We start from the raw sequence: 10,998 nt of genomic DNA on the forward strand, positions 1-10,998 counted from the left end.
AAAACTACTCGCTTCTAAATCTTTTGTAGTCATTTTTGTATTACTTTAATATAAATACATGTGAATTTGGATTCATATGTTGCTTTTTTGTGACTTTATGTGAATGAAAAGACACACATTTGCCCGTTTTCCCATTGGAAATAGTGATATTTTGAAATATCACTGTCCTGGTCACAAAAGCAAAGTTTGTGGGGAATAATAGCCATTTTCTATACTTTTGAGGCATAAGCAATTAGGAAATAACACTTATTACCCAGGAACAAAAATTGTGTACATAGTGTAATCAATCATTCAGTTGGAGTCTTGGTACAACTGCACGTAAATTAATAAAGTGCAATTCCCCGTGCTCACATATTATTACTTTTTACCTGCACGTGAAGTGCTGTGCAATCCTCGTGCCTAAATACAAATATACATTTTAAACACTTGTGTTACACAGATCCGTTTATATCCCATGTACCAATGACTATACACCAACATTAACACACAACACAAAATTCACACCGGGGCGGGCACTTTGCCACAATCACAAACTCCAATTACAATCCCTAGACAATTTGTAGGCCATCATAACATCTGTAAATTTAGACTAATGGTTTGAATCACTAAGCAAAATGAAGAAAAAAACAGCTTACCAAATGGAAGATTGATTGTACACAGAATAATCACTTTATTAAAATGAATTGTCAATAAGTACTTATAATAACAGTTTTGCAAAACAAGCTGTAACTGTTACAATGTGGGTATCTGCTGAGAAGAGTAAGAGACACAGAGGGATTGTATTTGAAACGCTGCTCAGGCGTCCAGGTTTTATTTATTTCAGCAGTTGCAGTGCTGGTGGCCACCATTAGGGTACCAGCAGTGGTAGCCCTAGGGCTGAAGGACATGTACATGAATAACCCTCATGAGGTGACGGCAGCAACGGACCCTTGGGCTGCAAAGCCAGGAGAGGAGCCCTCGACCAAGAAGGTGGCAGCAGGAGTTCCACTTCTCCTCTTGGTGATGGAGGTGGGAGCAACATGCAGTCTCCCTCCAGCAGTGAAGGCGGGAGTGGCAGGCATTCCTCCCATGGCGGTGGAGGCAGGAGGAGCAAGTAATCTTCCTCCTGCGCCGGAGACAGCGGGGCTTCTCCCTCTCGCGCTAGAGCTGGCTTTGAAGGCAGCAGTGGCCCCTCCCTGATGTTAAGGCGGCAGTGGCCCCTCCCCTTCTGGCTGCGGAGGTGGCAGTTTCCCCTCCCCTTCTGGCTGCAAAGGTGGCAGTGGCCCCTTTCTGGCTGCAAAGGTGGCAATGGTCCCTCCCCTTCTGGCTGCAATGGTGGCAATGGCCCCTCCCCTTCTCTCAGCAGCACTTTTGTGGCTGTTGAGGGTCATTCACTACTTGCCTTCATCCCCCCAAAAAAATTTCCTCCAGCAGGGGATCGTCTTCCGCTGTAAATTGCCGTGGAAAGTGGATGCAACAGCCTGGGCCAACTGCCACTGCTCCACCTCCCACTGCTCTCTATGGATCCGGATGACCACCCGGCCCATGCTGTCCAAAGCCCCTTTTAGTGCAGGATAGTACAGATCCCCTTGAGCTGGGCTTCTGAGGTTAGGTGGACGAAATCCACCAGGTATTTCCTCCCCTCTGTTTCCAGCCACAGGGGAGTCCTGGGACCTAGAATCCAGGCCAAGGGGATGTCCATGTCTCTCTCTCGTGGATGGTCTTGCCTTGCCTTGGCAAGACTCAGCTGATCCCACTCTGACACCAAGTGTAACAGGGGTGTACTGTTACGGTGTGGGTATCTGATGAGAAACGTGAGAGACACAGAGGGTACATGCTCAGGTATCCAGGTTTTATTTATTTAAGCAATTGCAGTGTTGGTGGCCACCACTAGGGTACCAGCAATGGTAGCCCTAGGGCCGTATATATACTTGGCAGTACATAAATAACAAAAAGGAAAAACAAAACACCGTTCAAAAATAGCTAAGAAATAAAAGGTGGCCAAGCTCAGGCCATGTGCTACTCTTGCTACACAGGGAGGTCCCGCACCAGGAACCTTCTTCCTAACAAACTAAATGAAATGTGGTAGGATTAAAAATCCCCTAAAATATTCCCTACCATAAAGTCCACGATCCTAGTTAAGATTACCCTGATTCTCACAAGAACAGCAGAGAAGAAAGAAACTGGCTTGTCATCCTCTTTTTAAAGGCAGGTGAGCAGGGTTAACTGCTTGTCAATTGTTCAATTCCCCCTGACCACCTGCTACACATTCCTTTTAATTAGGCAAACAGGGAGGTCCAAACTCTCAGCCCTGCCATCCAATTAAACAAATTAAACCCATTATTATTTACAACCCAACCCAAAACTTTATTTTATTTAGAGACCCCAAAGCAAACCATACCATTTAAAGTGGCAGGTCTCCTTGGAATGTAAATTAGTAAAGTGCACTTCTCAAGCACCTATTGTATGTTAGTAAAAATAATAAGCAATAAAACAAATGATATACACTTTCTTTCAATTTTAGCAATACTGCAGGATAGCTGGGTTATGACTGGCTTGCAGTATAAATATTTGTTTGCCATTTTTCATGTGCAGATTAATGTATTCTATATAAAATTTATATGTGGGATTTGGAGAAAAGTAGATTTACACATGCCACTCTGCAATGACATTTTCAAATCTGTTTTTTATTGTTTATACATTCCTAATATGTATATATTGACCAATCCAAAGCTTTTTATTTTGCTTTAAAATGTGTCTATTAAAATGTGTAACTATGGTTACTGCCTTTATGACTAAAAGGATAACCTTTTTTATGTAATAGGCCAATTAGCCCCATGCTGCCACTGCATATACTGCTCAATGTAATGGAAAGCAACCTCAGTCTGACAAAATCCAATATCATGTTTTTTTTTTTAAATTCTTTTAATGAAAACAGATCCTTGAAAAAAAAAGACAATAGAACAATTAATTCAACTTGTAAAACAAAAAGATAAAATTCAGATGAGGGTGAATATGAATGTTTACAACACCAAGTGTATGTTATTATTTTAATATAGTAATTGTTTACCAATTATTGGTACTAGTATTAAAAACAAAACAAAACAAAACATGTATTCGCTGTCTACATCTATTGCATCAAGAAACACATCATTAACTGTCTTTAATATGATCCTAAATAGTCAAGCAGATTAGCATTCTAGGAACCAAGGGAATTGTCTTTAGAATTAAGAATACCCAATTATTGACCATCTCTGCTTTCTGCGTGTCTTCCTGGAAGGCTGGAACCACCTGAGGATCATAAGAACATAAGAACATAAGAAAGTTTACAAACGAGAGGAGGCCATTTGGCCCATCTTGCTCGTTTGGTTGTTAGTAGCTTATTGATCCCAAAATCTCATCAAGCAGCTTCTTGAAGGATCCCAGGGTGTCAGCTTCAACAGCATTACTGGGGAGTTGATTCCTCCACAATTCTCTGTGTAAAAAAGTGCCTCCTATTTTCTGTTCTGAATGCCCCTTTGTCTAATCTCCATTTGTGACCCCTGGTCCTTGTTTCTTTTTTCAGGCTGAAAAAGTCCCTTGGGTCGACACTGTCAATACCTTTTAGAATTTTGAATGCTTGAATTAGGTCGCCACGTAGTCTTCTTTGTTCAAGACTGAACAGATTCAATTCTTTTAGCCTGTCTGCATATGACATGCCTTTTAAGCCCGGAATAATTCTGGTCGCTCTTCTTTGCACTCTTTCTAGAGCAGCAATATCTTTTTTATAGCGAGGTGACCAGAACTGCACACAATATTCAAGATGAGGTCTTACTAGCGCATTGTACAGTTTTAACATTACTTCCCTTGATTTAAATTCAACACTTTTCACAATGTATCCGAGCATCTTGTTAGCCTTTTTTATAGCTTCCCCACATTGTCTAGATGAAGACATTTCTGAGTCAACAAAAACTCCTAGGTCTTTTTCATAGATTCCTTCTCCAATTTCAGTATCATGATATTTATAATGTAGATTTTTATTTCCTGCGTGCAGTACCTTACACTTTTCTCTATTAAATGTCATTTGCCATGTGTCTGCCCAGTTCTGAATCTTGTCTAGATCATTTTGAATGACCTTTGCTGCTGCAACAGTGTTTGCCACTCCTCCTACTTTTGTGTCGTCTGCAAATTTAACAAGTTTGCTTACTATACCAGAATCTAAATCATTAATGTAGATTAGGAATAGCAGAGGACCTAATACTGATCCCTGTGGTACACCACTGGTTACCACATTCCATTCTGAGGTTTTTCCTCTAATCAGTACTTTCTGTTTTCTACATGTTAACCACTCCCTAATCCATGTACATGTGTTTCCTTGAATCCCAACTGCGTTCAGTTTGAGAATTAATCTTTTGTGCGGGACTTTGTCAAAAACTTTCTGGAAATCTAAATAAACCATGTCATATGCTTTGCAATTATCCATTATCGATGTTGCATCCTCAAAAAAATCAAGCAAGTTAGTTAGACACGATCTCCCTTTCCTAAAACCATGTTGACTGTCTCCCAGGACCCTGTTACCATATAGGTAATTTTCCATTTTGGATCTTATTATAGTTTCCATAAGTTTGCATATAATAGAAGTCAGGCTTACTGGTCTGTAGTTACCTGGTTCAATTTTGTTTCCCTTTTTGTGGATCGGTATTACGTTTGCAATTTTCCAGTCTGTCGGTACCACCCCTGTGTCAAGAGATTGCTGCATGATCTTGGTTAGTGGTTTGTAAATTACTTCTTTCATTTCTTTGAGTACTACTGGGAGGATCTCATCCGGCCCAGGGGATTTGTTTATTTTAAGAGCTCCTAGTCCCTTTAACACTTCTGCCTCAGTTATGCTAAAGTTATTTAAAACTGGATAGGAACTGGACGACATGTGGGGCATGTTGTCAGTATCTTCCTTTGTAAAAACCTACTTTGTAATCCTCACCAACATGGTCCATCACCAGCATGTTGGGTCCTGCTGTCCTCTTGATGCACGTTCCTGCAGCAGCCTCCCCTCACCTCTCTCTGACTAAGCTTCTTCTGCAGATACTCAATTTTACATCTGTGGCTCATCCAGCTCGCTCGCTCCCAAGCTCACCTCTTGCTGGTAAGACCAGAAAATGAGGAAATGGTGTTGACAACAGCAAAATTATCTGTGGTAAGTGCATTCAGGTTTGTGTTATCTTGTTGAAATACTAGTACTGGTGCATACTGATTTGAAAACAGTACAGCGCATCATCATTTTGCTCTCCCCTGCCAGCTATGCATGCCTGGAAAACAACCGAGAACCATATATTCAGTGACTGCATGGGGCATTTCCAGATACATGCCTTCTCTCCTCAAGTGACCCCAATTATAGTTGAATTAATGCATTTCTCAAGGCTAGGTATCATATTGAGTAGTTTGCTAATTATGGTCAAACTGGTATTAACAATGTGGACCCAAGGGACTTTTTTGACCTGAAAAAAGAAAAGGACCAGGGGTCACAAATGGAGATTAGACAAAGGGGAAAATAGGAAGCACTTTTTTAGACAGAGAATTGTGAGGATCTGGAACCAACTCCCCAGTAATGTTGTTGAAGCTGACACCCTGGGATCCTCCAAGAAGCTGCTTGATGAGATTCTGGGATCAATAAGCTACTAACAACCAAACAAGCAATGGATTCTTCTCCTTTGTAAACTTTCTTATGTTCTTATGTAACGCCTTGGTGGAATAAGAAGAAAACTAAAATGCTGATACAAGGTAAGACATCATTACAATTATAAAGTTCAGCAAGTATATACAGTATAGGCTACATGTCAACTGTATGCTTTCTCAGCGGTAATAAAATGTTCATGGCGGTTGACCATTCAGAAAGTCGAAAGGTCATTTTTTCATGTGAGGTATATTGATTTTATTGTATTTGTGCTGCCTCATTTACTATGGACATATTGGCAAACATTTTCTCAACATAGCAGCCTTAAACCCCTAATACAGAATGAGAAAAATAGGAATGCATTTGTGAACAGCAAAGTATTTATTTATTTAGGTCTCTTTGGGGACAAGGATAAGGTAGTGCTGACGTTTTCATCTCTGTTGGAAGCTGTGGAGAGGACTGTTAAGGAGGTTCAGCTGACACACACCTACACCTTTTCCCTAGCTTTTTCCTGCAGATGGACACCTGCACCCGAGAGGTAAGTGATGGTATGTTGACCCTGTTACAGAAGCCAAAAAGGCATTCAATCCAATAGGTCGAAGTGTATTACTAGTCATCATATTAAATATGTACAATCAAAATGTTTTATTAAAACATCTTAAGTGAAACTTTAATCTATACAGACCTAAGGGGAAAATTTGTATTCATCTTTTTTTTTTAAAACCAGTCTTGAAGATTGAGGTGCAAACTATAGCTATAATCTGGCATGTTGTAGATTGTTGTTATTTAAGCGTCCCAGCAAGACTTACTGTAAATTCTGGTTCACAACTGTCCTTCAGTACTTGAAGTCATTCAGTCAGCGACTTCCATTCAAGTTGTGCTAAATTATGCCAGCTTTGGGGTGTGGACATGTACAGCCCAACGAGCCATGTTTAAACCTTGGCCTCTGAGGTAAGACGTTAACCCACTGTGCTCCCTGCATTAAAGTATGTTAGTGAATGAGGATATTTTGGTGAATTGCTAATCAATACAGCAAGCTCTGCTGCATCCAAGGGAGATCTTTAATAAGTCTCATTCTCTATCATTATATGTTTGCATTCCATTAACATTTAATTATTTCTCCCCACCAGAGCCCCACTAGTTTGTTTATGGTTTAACTATATAATGAAAAAAGCCACCTCTTGGGACTGGGTTGTTATTTTTGTCCTCATACATAGTAAATTAGAAGCTAGCAAATCTAATTTAGGTAGCAGCACACCCAAACATGAGAAAAATATGTCTTTTTAAACACACACTGATTAAACAGCACACCTTTCTGTTTTCACTGGTCCCCAGGTGACTTTGTTTACAGGTAAAGGGTTGTTTTAATGGCTTCTTTTTAATGCAGATATTAATTAAGCTTCACCCTGCTGGCATTTATTGACAGTCCTAGTTTTCTTTAACGTGTACTGTACAGTATTTGCATTTGCAGCTAGAGAGAACATCCATGCTGCCATGTTTTCAAAGAGTTCATTCATGGCATTGAATTAATGAAGAGCTGCATAAACATAAAACCCAGCTCTGGAACAAGGCGCTATTGGATGTGATTAGTGCTGAACACGGATTGCAGGTGACCACCAAGGAAAGCTAGCTGTTATGTTTGTTGCTCATTATGTGTTCTCCCCTAGGAGGGTAAAGAATAATCCACCATGGTGGGTGAAGTCTGTTGCAGTGTACTGTTCCAGTGCTCTCTTTTGGTGCCATTTTTAATAGACCAGCAATTGTGGCCAGGCTAAATTGGTTAAATCCTGTGAAGACTAATCCAGAACCCTTCATCCTCCAGCCACACTAAATTATCTACAATTGTTTGTAAGAGAGGCTATGCAATTTTAAGTAGGAGAAACCATTCATGGATTTCACTTTATTGTCTAGTTGTGATCTCCTAGGAATTATCTTTTATTGATAAACTGCATTTTAGCTTTTTAAAGCATCAGGATATGAGCAGTGATATTGTGTATGATACAATCAGATTACTGGCTTTTAAAAAAAAAAATGTGTCAATCCCAGAAGACCTTTCTACTCATTCTTGTGAAATGCACTCAATTGACTGCCTATTGAGGTATATGATAATGATAATGTTTTGATGATAGTTATTTTCGGACTTTCTCAGTTTATGTTGCGATATAACGATGGGGTTAGTGTTATATCTGAATACAGACTTTCTCACTTACATCAAGCGGTTGGTTAAGAGGTCACTTTCAATCAATACTGATGAAAAATGATGCCTTGCTTGCTGTATATATTAGCTGAACTGATCTCAATTTATGTGCAGTGTTCTCATTTTTTAGTTCAGAGCATGCACACATTTATCAGTAAGCTACTTAGAAATCTTATAATATGATATGACACATTCACGCTTGATTGAGCAAGTAATACAAAAACATATGTCTCCCATATACAAGCCTGTTATATGTCTAGAAGTTATTTATCCATGCATTCATTTTCAAAGTATTATTACCATTTGCTTCCTGCCCTGAAACAGTGAAAATAAATGAATAGAATATGTAAGGTGAATGTGTATACAATCATATTCACCTGTTAACATATCTTAATAAAATAAATTAACTTCAACTGAAAAGAACAACATAATGGCAGCATAATATAAGGCAATATAATACAGTAAAAGCAATAGCTCTTAAAAACAAGAAAAGAGAGCGAAATGACTTATTTTTTAAATAAAGCATAACACTGAATTAAAATATCTAAAATGTCTCCGGACTTTAAGAATATAACTTTTATCAAAAGGTTAACAAATGTTTGTTACACTTCTTCAAATGTGGCATGAATAACAAATTGTGATATTTTCAAATGCCATTTATATGTAAATCTTATCAGTTTTCATATAAATACCGGTAACGCTTCGTTAAATCAAGTGTCATCATACAATGAGCTGTGTCTCGACACTGCAGCAATCCATCTACCTTGGGTATGGGATAAGTGTCAAATTTAAATTTTTCATTAATTCACCTGAAGTCAATGCAAAACCGAGTTGACCCGTCTGGCTTATCGACTGAAACAATTGGACCGTTCCAGTCACTTGGGAACTCCTCTATTACACCCAGTCTGAGCACTACGTCAATTTCCGCCTTTATTACCTGCTGTCACGGGAACAAGCTAAAAAATCAGCTCCCATGGCTTCTAGCTCAGGATCGGGTCGGTCCTGAGCAGAGGCAGCTGAGCCAGATCGCTGCGCTGGCTCCGTAGCCTCCCCTCCAGACTCTTCACCAATCCCCCCCACCTGAAACTTCTTGGACTCCCTCCATTACCAGCCCTGTTTAGTTTTTCGGAGTTTAAATCTATGGCAATACCATGCCGGGTCACGAAAGGGGAAGACTCTCCAATTACTTCCTCTTTCTTAGCCAATAGGGAGGATGGGGGTGTCACAGCAGCCAACCAATCTTTGAACTGCTCTCAGTCCGCCCCAGAACTACAGGCACTGGCAATTGAGAACAGAAACCCAACTGTACTTGCGTCATCTGGTGGCCAATTTTCACATACATCTTGGGATAAGTGCACACATCTCCATGAATACATGTTATATGCACCTGTACCATTATTTGCTTATACCCAGGTGAGATTAAGCTCTCTTGTATTAGGAACTGACTACACCTTGAATCTAAGAGAGCCTGGGTTTGTGTATAACCACTGACACAGGAATAACAAAACCCATCTGCTGGAGTGACTGATGGAATGGAACAGTCTTACCTGGTCAGATGAGGTCACATCCCATAGCGGGGCAATCCTGGTCGATGTGGCTCACCTCCCAGCTTGTTCCACGCATCGGTGGACTGGTTTCTCACCATGAAGCTTCAGCAGGAGGTTGAAACACAGGAGCTGTCAAAGGGGCTCGACATTAGAGTGGCCGTGTGAGATCCCGGTCCAACACCGCAGCAGCCCGTGGGTGACCCAGTTCTCGGGCCGGGAGCTCCCGCTGCCACACTCCATCCAAAGACTATCCTGGCTACCCCTCCCCCAGTCCCTTCACCCTCCCTGAAGTTCTCTCTTCAACCTCTGGTGTTCCTGCCTGGTCTTGCCTCCTCAACCCCCCAAGTCCCACCTCTCAACCATGAGAGGGAAAGCCAACACACCTCCTCCCAACCTGTCTGTGTCATTGCCATGATTGACAGGCAGATCTTATAAGGCTGCTGCCCTCTTTCTGCAGAACCGTGTGCCAGACAGTCAGCACAGATTTCCCCTGTTACAGTCAGACACAGAGCATTGGGCATTGACACGCCGCACAGGCGCACAGATTTAATTACAACACAGGTGCTGCCACTAGGGTACCAGCAATGATAGCACTTGTGTCAGATTTAATAAAAGAAAACAAAGCTCAAAATAAAATTTCGAGGGGTGATAGAAGAGAGAGTGTGCCGATGTCACACTCCAGGTGAAATATTGCCACCCTGTCTGGACTAAATTTTATACATTGAAAATAAATATTTAGCTTTGCAGGACAAATGATATTTTAAGCATGCCTATTGTAAAAAAAATAGTAATACAAAATAAAGTACAAGGAGATATTTGTGTTTAAAACATAAAAAAAGAAATAGAATGATGGTTAACTGGTGTTGATATATTAATGTTAAATGTAATAGGCATTTTGAAATACAGAATTATCACAATCAAACAGCTGTGCTCCAAACCCTAAAGAGCAAAACAACTGCACACTCAATATTTCCAGCTAAAAAAAATCTTTATTGAGTCACAGTAAAAATCCCAACAGCAGGAACATGGATATGTTCTTGCAATATCACAACTGTAAAATATTAAAGCATATATTTATAGTCTTAACATGAACGACAACAACAAACAACAATATTTTTTGCCTTCTTAAAGAAGTCATTCCATGTCTCTCGTGTACAAAAAATTGAATAAAAGTGGTAGCATGATATTTACAGAAAAAAACAATGATGGAAGCACCGTCTTTGAAATATTACATTGCAAGATTTTCACAAATTATTTGTAACATGTACAAAGGAAAGGTTAACCACTCAGCTTCACATTTAAAATTGGTCTGAAATATCTAGGTGACATGGTTGCGAATATCAAATGAATATCAAACTTCAAACCAGCAACCACGCCATGTTGTTGATTTGTTTGCAACCAGCTTCGTGGTTGTTAAGCCCATTGTTAAGCAAATGATACATTGACTTTCCTTGCGTATTCAAATGGGGTTTGGGCAATGTTGGATTTCATTTTACTTACTATAACAATGATTCTAAAAGGTCTGGCAATAATCCTAAAAGGATGTTTCTAATACAGAATAATCTAAACATTTTGGCGATTTTATGTCTCTTAAATTCTCCGATGTCCTGGAAATCGCTAGATTT

This window comes from Polyodon spathula, chromosome 6 (genome assembly GCF_017654505.1).
Source record: "Polyodon spathula isolate WHYD16114869_AA chromosome 6, ASM1765450v1, whole genome shotgun sequence".
NCBI classification, from domain to species: domain Eukaryota; kingdom Metazoa; phylum Chordata; class Actinopteri; order Acipenseriformes; family Polyodontidae; genus Polyodon; species Polyodon spathula.